At 41.1% G+C, this 9624-nt stretch overlaps 1 pseudogene; it reads right to left on the bottom strand.

Moving 5' to 3' along the window:
* Positions 1 to 2170: 2170 nt before the first annotated feature.
* LOC125530457 lies at positions 2171 to 9187 on the bottom strand (annotated as a pseudogene).
* Between the last annotated feature and the right edge of the window lie 437 nt (positions 9188 to 9624).

Raw genomic sequence — 9624 nt, 5'->3', positions numbered from 1 at the left:
CTCCTACTTGGACAAGGAAAGGGAGGGGAGTCCTACTCCTGGTAGGAGTAGGACTCCTCCTGCACGCCTCCTTCTAGGGCCGGCCGCACCCCCCTTGGATCCTTTATATACGGAGGCAAGGGGCACCCCAGAGACACAAGTTGATCCACGTGATCTTATTCTTAGCCGTGTGCGGTGCCCCCTTCCACCATAATCCTCGATAATATTGTAGTGGTGCTTAGGCGAAGCCCTACGACGGTAGAACATCAAGATCGTCACCACGCCGTCGTGCTGACGGAACTCTTCCCCGACACTTTGCTGGATCGGAGTCCGGGGATCGTCATCGAGCTGAACGTGTGCTAAAACTCGGAGGTGCCGTAGTTTCGGCGCTTGATCGGTCCGTGAAGACATACGACTACATCAACCGCGTTGTGCTAACGCTTCCGCTGTCGGTCTACAAGGGTACGTAGATCACACTCTCCCCTCTCGTTGCTATGCATCACCATGATCTTGCGTGTGCGTAGGACTTTTTTTGAAATTACTACGTTCCTCAACAGTATATATGGAAATTCCTCCTGGGTTTAGAAGCCGGGAAACAGAGGGTAAAGTGTGTCGGTTAACAAAGTCTCTGTATGGACTAAAACAGTCTCCTAGGGTATGGTTCGGAAGGTTTCGAAAGGAAATCTGTTCCATGGGTTATCGGCAAAGCAATGAAGATCATACCCTATTCTTTAAATGCCAGTGCGATTACATTACTATACTTTTTGTTTATGTAGATGACATTGTGATTATAGGTAACAATGAGGTGGAGATATCTCAGTTGAAGAAGATGTTAGCAAAGTCGTTTGAAGTCAAGGATATGGGATTCTCCACTACTTCATGGGAATCGAAGTTGCATAAGGCCCAAAAGGTATTTATCTCTCACAAAGAAAATATGTGCTTGATTTACTTGAGGAGACATGGATGTTAGGATGCAAACCTACAGTCACACCAATAGAACAGAATCATCGGATCTCTGCAGATGGCGGTGATCCCGTTGATAGGTACCAATACCAAAGGCTAGTTGGGCGGTTAATCTATTTGTCACATACGAGACCAGATATAGCATATGCTGTTAGTATTGTAAGCAGATACATGCATGACCCTAGAACTAGCCACTTAGATGTTGCGAATAGAATTCTAAGATACTTAAAGAGTTGTCCTGGGAAGGGAATCCTGTTCACTAATCATGGACATCTGAGAATCGAGGGGTACACAGATGCGGACTGGGCTGGATGCTTAGATGATAGGTGTTCAACTTCGGGCTACTGCATGTTTGTCGGAGGAAATTTGGTTAGTTGGAGAAGTAAGAAGCAAAGTGTGGTAGCTCGCTCGACAGCGGAAGCGGAGTTTAGGTTAATGGCTTCAGGGTTGTGTGAACTGATGTGGCTAAAAACATTGCTAACGGAGTTGCAGTTGTGCAGTGGTGCACCTATTCAGGTATATTGTGATAATCAGGCCACAATTAACATAGTGAACAACCCTATTTATCATGATAGAACTAAACATATTGAGATAGATAGGCACCTTATCCGGAAGAAATTAGATGAAAGGTTATTCCAAATTAGTTATGTTAGGTCAGTAGATTAGCTTGCAGATGTATTAACAAAAGGGATAGGTGTTGTATCATTTATGAGGATTTGTAATAAGATGGGGCTTATTGACATCTTCGCCCCATCTTGAGGGGGAGTGTCGGTACTCTTGTTGTATAATAGGAAAGCTAGAGGTCTTATGTGTAAAAGTGAAGCTCTGTAAATATCTGTACTGAGGATGAATGGATGAGGTTGCCCCGACCAGAAATTCCAGTTTCTTCTCCTTCTCTCACCTTCGACTCCTCTCTGATTAGGTGTGTGTTCCACAACAGTCCATAACACACACACGAATGCAACAACTTGACATTGGCCAGCGGCACATATCATGCCTCGTATTTCTTCTACGGCTTTTGTATTTTTCTAATGTTTACAACTTGATGACTACCGCTGCTTATATACATGTACTCATAGTCTCATACCTGTACCTAGTACCTAGTCATACTCTATTTGAATCTACATGTACTCATAGTCTCATACTAGGTTCGCAACATGCAAGCTTACAAGTTACAACACACTCAGATGGACATGGACAACAGATTCTATGCGACTCGTACACTAACAGTTTTATTGATGCAACATCACATTTGGCTGAAAGGAATGCACTGTTTAAACTCCATACCTTATATTTCCCCAAAAACCTGTGCCTTTGTCCAGTTGTCATCATGTCAACATCCCTATCCAAAACAATCTTTACTGGCCTTCTTAGACAATAGGAAGCTACGGACGCTGCCGCAACAAATATTACTGATCTAGTTTCTTTTCCTCCAAATCCGCCACCAATACGCTTAGTCTTGCAAACAACTTTTGATAGTGGAAGACCAAGAACATTCGCAACATACTTCTGATGCGTATGGGGAGCCTTAAGATAAATAACATTTAGTCAAATAATAGTATATATAAGACTGAGTGCATATGCAATGTTGAACAAACATGACACAAGACACTGGTAAAAATAGACAAGTGAACTCACAAAAATAAGGGCAGGAAAGACAATACTACAATTTGTACTGGAAAAACATTTAGCTGAAAACTGCCAAGGTCTGAACAAACTGAACCAAGACAGGCACTCAACTTTGACGCACTTCTCTTCGACGAAAGAACTCTGTGATGAACCTTTGGTACATGTGATACACATGAGGCTTATTTTGTACAGCCTCTGTAAACTAATATAAGACCTTTTAGGTCACTACTTTAGTGACCTAAATAAAAATTACTGGCACCGAGTCATTAGGTGACTAGGTACTATGTAATATACAAATCCTTAGAAGTGAAGCCTACTGAAAAAATGGACCGCACCAGATGCTGGGCTATAGCACTAGTTACAGTGGGTCCCACCCCCTCTACCCCTACCTCTTAACCTGACACTTAGAAGAGAAGGTATTGCTTTGCAGTATCTCTAGGTGAGCCTGAGTTTCATACTCCTTTTTCTAGATTATTACTTATTTCAGAATAAGCTATTACTTTTTTTCCGAGCAAGCACCAAAGTGTGTGTCATTTCTCAATAAAAGAACACAAAGAAGGCACAAAATGTACATTTCTCGTTAGATTTGTGGTTCGTTTCTAAATTGGTGTTTCGTTCATAAAGAAGCTATTGCTTTGGGAGCATCAAACATATTATCGACATATGAAATTCACATTATAAATTTAAAATTAAAGAACAGAGCATACTTGAGTAGATGAGATCATATGAATTTCATTTCCAGAATCAACTGGCCAGACAAGAGTGCATTGAGGTTCCATGTAGAAGTGCTCTTGACCTCCGACTCGAACTTCTCCTTCTATAATTTTATCACATGTATTGGATGCAAAACATAGTTCAACATCCCCTTTCGAAAGGCATCTCGTGGTATGTGGATGAAAACTACCAGCTTTGATAGCTTCCTCTATTGAGAGGATTGCTGGCAGCTCAGAATACTTGATATTTACTTTATTTGCAGCAGCTTTTGCATTATCATGGGTGTCTGCCACAACGATTCCGATGATCTGCCAATGAGAAGAGAAAGGTGTAATTTGACAAAATAACAAAGATGCGGGACATTCCACCTCCCAAGTCATATCAAAACATGTACGACTAAAATATAAGATCCAACAGATATACCTGGCCAACACAAGTAATGACATCAGATGCAAAAACCTCCCCATCATGGATAATTGGCCCAATATTCTTTTTTTGGAGGAATCTAATTGGCCCAATATTGTTAGCACTGGGAACATCTTTTGAGAGGAAGAGACCAGCGAACCCAGGGGAACATTTGGCAACTGAATCATCAATAGACAAAATGCGAGCGTGAGCCTCCTTACTCAGTACCAGAGCAGCATGCAATGTATTCGGGGGTGTCGGTGTGTCATCAACATATTCTGTCTCACCAGTCACCTAGAATATTGGATGATCTAGCAAGTCACGAAATAAAATATAACAAAACAACCCCCCGCTTTTATAGTTAGTTAGTTAATTAAGTCGTTAATTGTTAAAAACGTTTGTTGTTTCTTCCATCTGGAGGTGTTGTATTTTGCATCATTTTGGCGTGCTTCTAAATAAAAATGGCATGCATTTGAATGTGTGGTCCAGAAAGAAAGATTTTATAAAAGAACATTATAGTAACAAAAAACAAGACGAAAACTAGCTGAGAAAGCAGAACCAACTGGGTTCCAGTTTGTGTAAACCAGCTTCGGATTGTCCGATTCACCCACCTAGCCCACTTTGAATTCAACTTCCATATACATTGGTTTGGATCTGATCCCAGATATCTAATTAACAAAACCCTGGCCTCAGGTATAAAACATTGAGTTTGGCAGAAAAATAGAACACAGAGGAAAGACAGGATTATTTGGCTAGCATGATGTGGTCAAAGATCTGATTCACATTCCAGATAGCAAAACAAGTTTGATGCTGCCTTGGTATCAATGCCGTCAAAAAGCAAGAGATTCACGGCATGGCTGAATTGGAGATCTAATAAAGCAGAAAAAAATAATATCAGGAGAGATCTGACATTAAGTTAAGCCAAGGTCCAAACTGAACTTTATTTTTTCACAAGCTCCCAGCAGCGGCTAATGAAAACGAAGTTTACATGTGGAACTGAAAGGCGCCCAGGGGATTAGACAGAGACCAGGTCCCCAAAGTGCGTTTTGTCCAAAAGAATCCCAAACACAACAAATGTAAGCAAGAAAGAAGACATGATGTTTTCCAAGCAGCAAGTTGTAGAGGTGATGAAAATGGGAGAAATATTGTACCTCCGAACTACAAGATGCCTAAAAGTACAGGTACTCCTCATGGAAGTGGTTTGACCAGGAAAATTTCCATGTATTCTGATTTGAAGCAAGGATGACACAACTTAAAACTTAGATTCTGTAAAATGCTAAAACATTAATAATACCTGAAGCATAGCTGACAAATGAACCATTGGTTGACCCACGGCAGTCCCTTGTCGCACTAATTCATAACCTTGAGTTCCAATTGTAACAGGCCTAGTGTAAGACTGTATGGCTGGCATATTAGCTATATCCAGCCCCTCCGACAATCCTTTAGTGTTCAACTCATGTGTCACATAAAGGAAAAATTTGAAAAAGAAACTCAAAGTAAGTGAACTGCGAAATTCAACCATTCCACCTGGTGCATTCTCTGCTAGTGGAATGTCCTCCTTTAACAAATTAAAGGCCTCATCCAACAATCCATAGTCCAACTTCTTTCCAACAATGAAACTTTCAGTTTTTCCAGCTGTGAGTGGAACCGGAGCTACCCCTCCATAGACGATAGAGACATCAGATACTATCCAGTTTCCTTCAGCTTCTGTTATATGCACACGCATTCCAGCATTCACCAAAGCAATGTCATCCTGCCTCCTATGAGCCTGTTTAAATTCTTTGACATACTCAAATGGCCTTGTCCATGGTAGTATAACAGATAGCAATACTTCATCATCCTTTAAATCAACTTTACGGTAACCAAGAAAGAAATCTTTTGCAATGGTGGTCCTAACATTGTTGTTAACATCAATTATCTGGAATGTTGCACCTGTAGACATCCAAAGTGGATTTAGGTCTGATATTGGACTAGCAGTACAAATGTTACCACCAACAGAAGCAACATTCCTGATTTGCGTTCCCGCAAACCATTTTAGCTGTCGTAGTATTGCCTAACAAGACGAAGTTTGAAGAGAACCACGCTCTGCAATAACCTTCTTTAGGAACTCCTGGAGTTGTGCAAGTCTAACTGCAGAACCGATTCTTAAGCCATCCTCTTCTGCTTTAAGGGTGTGGAGTTCTGGAACATGGGTAACTGAGATCATGACCCCATATTGAGCATTCTTGAACTTTGTTTCAACTCCCACTTCGGAGTTACCAATGATAAGTTTTGCCTCTGGGTAGCATGATTTCAACTGCAGTAGCTGGTCTAGTTTAAGACGTCTATACCACCTGATCCCATTGAACTCATTCAGTCTAAGTGGCATAATTTTTCTCAACTGAAGTTCAGGAGGAAAAATGAGTTCCTTCTCATTGTATGCATTTCCATCAATTTCGTTATATGAACTAGGTAAGTAGGTTTTAACCGAAGACAATAGTGAAGAATCATTGCCATTGGCATATGTCTCATTTCTGCACAAACATGGCTTCCCAGTTGAAGGGCAGATAGCTTTGCCATTGGCACTTTCCGAGGGTGAAGCAGTGTACAAGGAATCATCCGTTTTCACAAAAACACCGAAGGCATCTATTATTGGTCTGTAGCCAGTACAGCGACACAAATTTCCTGCAAGGCTATCTTCAATCTGCTCTTTAGTAGGGCGTTGTTTACTTGATCGCAGCAGCGCATACATGGACATCACAAAACCAGGGGTGCAAAATCCACATTGTGAACCATGTGCCTTGGCTAAACGTTCCTGTAATGGATGTAGAGTCATAGACCATCACGAGGAAAATAGGTATGAAATGGATGTCGGGAACTGATGAAAGAATTTTGCTAAGAATTCCACTTTTTGTTCTCAGCATACAGTAGACTGTCAAAAATGAACACAAAATGGAAGTGTAACAGCTTCATACATGTCCACATTTTCAAGAAATGGATTCTAAGTAATCAACTCTGAGACAGTAAACAAGCTTAATGAATGGGTAGGGTTTCCATGACGACTTCACATATTTCGAGACAGTTGACCTAATTACATCATATGGCATGTTCAATCAAAATATAAACTGTCAAGTAAAAAATTATACAGTTGAAATGCATTTTTTCCTATACTGAACAAAATTGCTTTTAATCATGTTCATCAGTTTCTTCTATTTTTGCCAGTCATAGTTGACCTGTGTACTACTACTCTTATGGTAAATTTGGTGCCTCTATTAGCTAGATAGGTTAACACCACATGTCAGATTCAGACATACTGCAAATCCACACCCCACCTACTGCGTATGCATGGGTAGGCTTTACAGCTAAAAAGTCTTAACATTTAACCTGTGAGGAAATATGTCACTTGTATTTTCATGAAGTCATATTCCAATATATATGCACGAGCGGGTATGTAAATATGTAGAAAACCCCTTATACAATTGGGATATTACGTGGCCATATATAACACTCTAACATGACCGACATAATACCATATTATCATAGAAGAGTTTAATTGTTATGGCGCTGCTAGAAGGAGGGCGCGAGAGGGCCAGCCGGGGGCCTTTTTGCCCACGGCCGGGCAAGAGGGAAGGTATTTCCTTCTTAATTCTTGCTTGATTAGATTGATACATCTCCTCTCTTTATATAGAGAGGTTTACTTGACTCCCAAGCAAGGCTTACTTGACCCCTAAGCAAGCGACCCTTATCTCTAATTAACCCTAAGACTAACGGGCTATACTGCTAGCCCAGGCCCATTAGGCCCATTACGTACTCTAACACTGCACCCCACCTGGGTATGCATCTTATCCTCGAGCTGCAGCCTAACCAACTTATAACCATGACTCGACGCAACACAAACCTAACACCTAAAAACAAGCCTTTTACATCTCGGCTTGTTTTATTACTCTCAACTTGAAATGGACTGGGACGCTTTATTTTGGACCCCTTAACAAAAAGTGGACACCATCCGCACGTCGGACGGGCACGTGTACAACCACCTGGATCCCATGGACACCACCTGGACAAAAGGAGTGCATGTGTATGACCACCTGGAAGTCGTCGCAAGAAATTGTTATGGCGCTGCTAAAAGGAGGGCGCGAGAGGGCCGGCCGGGGCCTTTTGCCCTGGTCGGGCAAGAGGGAAGGGATTTCCTTCTTAATTCTTGCTTGATTAGATTGATACATCTCCTCTCTTTATATACAGAGGTTTACTTGACTCCCAAGCAAGGCTTACTTGACTCCTAAGCAAGCGGCCCTTATCTCTAATTAACCCTAAGACTAACGGGCTATACTGCCAGCCCAGGCCCATTAGGCCCATTACATACTCTAACATTAATAGATTCCATATCCACCATTTCACCAGCTAGTATGGAAATAAATTAAAAACAATAATATTGTTTACCTTAGTTAGGATCATATTAGTAACAGAAGTAGCTGCCACATGGATACCTACAAGTCAATCAAAAACAGTGCATCACCTGGACTGGATGCAAACCTCGCCGGCAATTTCCAATTCCCTTGACTGTGATTATGTGCATTCCTTCCAAAGAATAAAGTGGAGCCAAGCATGCATTTATTGCAAAGTGCCTAAATAATGTAATGATTTGGGTCAAAATGGAGCTCAGATTCAAGAAATGGGCAATAACCACAAAACATGCATAACAGTTAATATATAGGATTTACATTTGCCCTTAAAATGGTTCATTAGCAATGCACACCACTATAACAGTTAAACACCACATGTTGTAAATGCAAGCAAGCTAGAGTTCGCGAATGCATGCTGTGTTTCAGCTAGAACAAAGCTATATGTGAAAGAATACAGACTCAATAAGGGTGAACGTGTTGCAGAATCTGTTTCACATTGCTATGTGAACCTCAGATTTTTTAGGATGTGTTTGGTGAGGGAACCAAGTATAATGGATTGGAATGGTTCCATCCCTTGGAGAATGGAAAGAAATGGAATGGAACGGTTCCATCTAAGTGTTTGGTACCAAGAACGGAGCAATTCCAGATTTGGATTGGAGGGATGGAATGGAACAGGATGATTCCATTATGTTTTTTTTTCCGAAAAGGAGGATTACCCCCGGCCTCTGCATCATGCGATGCACACAGCCATAGATGATTCCATTGTGTGTTTGGTTGGAGGAATGGGATGGAATGAATATGGTAAGCCACCTCCTGTATGGAAAGGGTGAGGTTATTATAACTATATAGGCGCATATGTGTAAATTTCATCAATAACTAATTTGTATTTTAAATAACATTTCATTCAGCAAGAATAACTCAAATTAGATAGAGTGAGAATGACATGACTTGTTGAAGGAATAAGATGCTCACTGTGATTTCCTTGTACTTTGATCATAGCATGAGACCATGACAGTGCAGGCTCCACATCCACCTTCACCACATCCGAGTTTTGTTCCTCAAAAGCCGATATCTACAATACATAGCTAATCAGAAATTAATGCATAGTTAGCAAACCACCATATGTAGATGATTCAGGTACTATGTGTCAACTGTTAAGTTTTACTATATCTTGAAGGCTTGAATCTGACGAATGCAGCAGCCTACGACAGAGGATGCTGGTGAGACTGCTTGAAGAAGGCGGTCACTAACTACGATGATGCCATGACGTCCATTGAGGCTCAGTTTGATGTGTACAAGACGTGGAGGCAGGAGGATGGATGTACTGTACCTCCACTATTTATCTCTGTTTGTCAGTTCCGTCTCATTTTTACAGTAAGAGCACACTTCCAAATTAACTGCTACAGTGTACCAATAGAACAATGCAGTTGCTTTAAAACAAGTATACCCCAGCAAGTTTTCTATTGCCACAATGTAGCCAAATTAACCCGCAATGTGCTGCTATTTTTGAACAAACTACCCGCAAAAAGAAAATTGTACAAAATGTACCTCC

Source organism: Triticum urartu, unplaced genomic scaffold (genome assembly GCF_003073215.2).
Source record: "Triticum urartu cultivar G1812 unplaced genomic scaffold, Tu2.1 TuUngrouped_contig_6330, whole genome shotgun sequence".
NCBI lineage: Eukaryota > Viridiplantae > Streptophyta > Magnoliopsida > Poales > Poaceae > Triticum > Triticum urartu.
The sequence above is the reverse complement of the archived record's forward strand: the minus strand, read 5'-3'. Positions and strand labels throughout refer to the sequence as shown.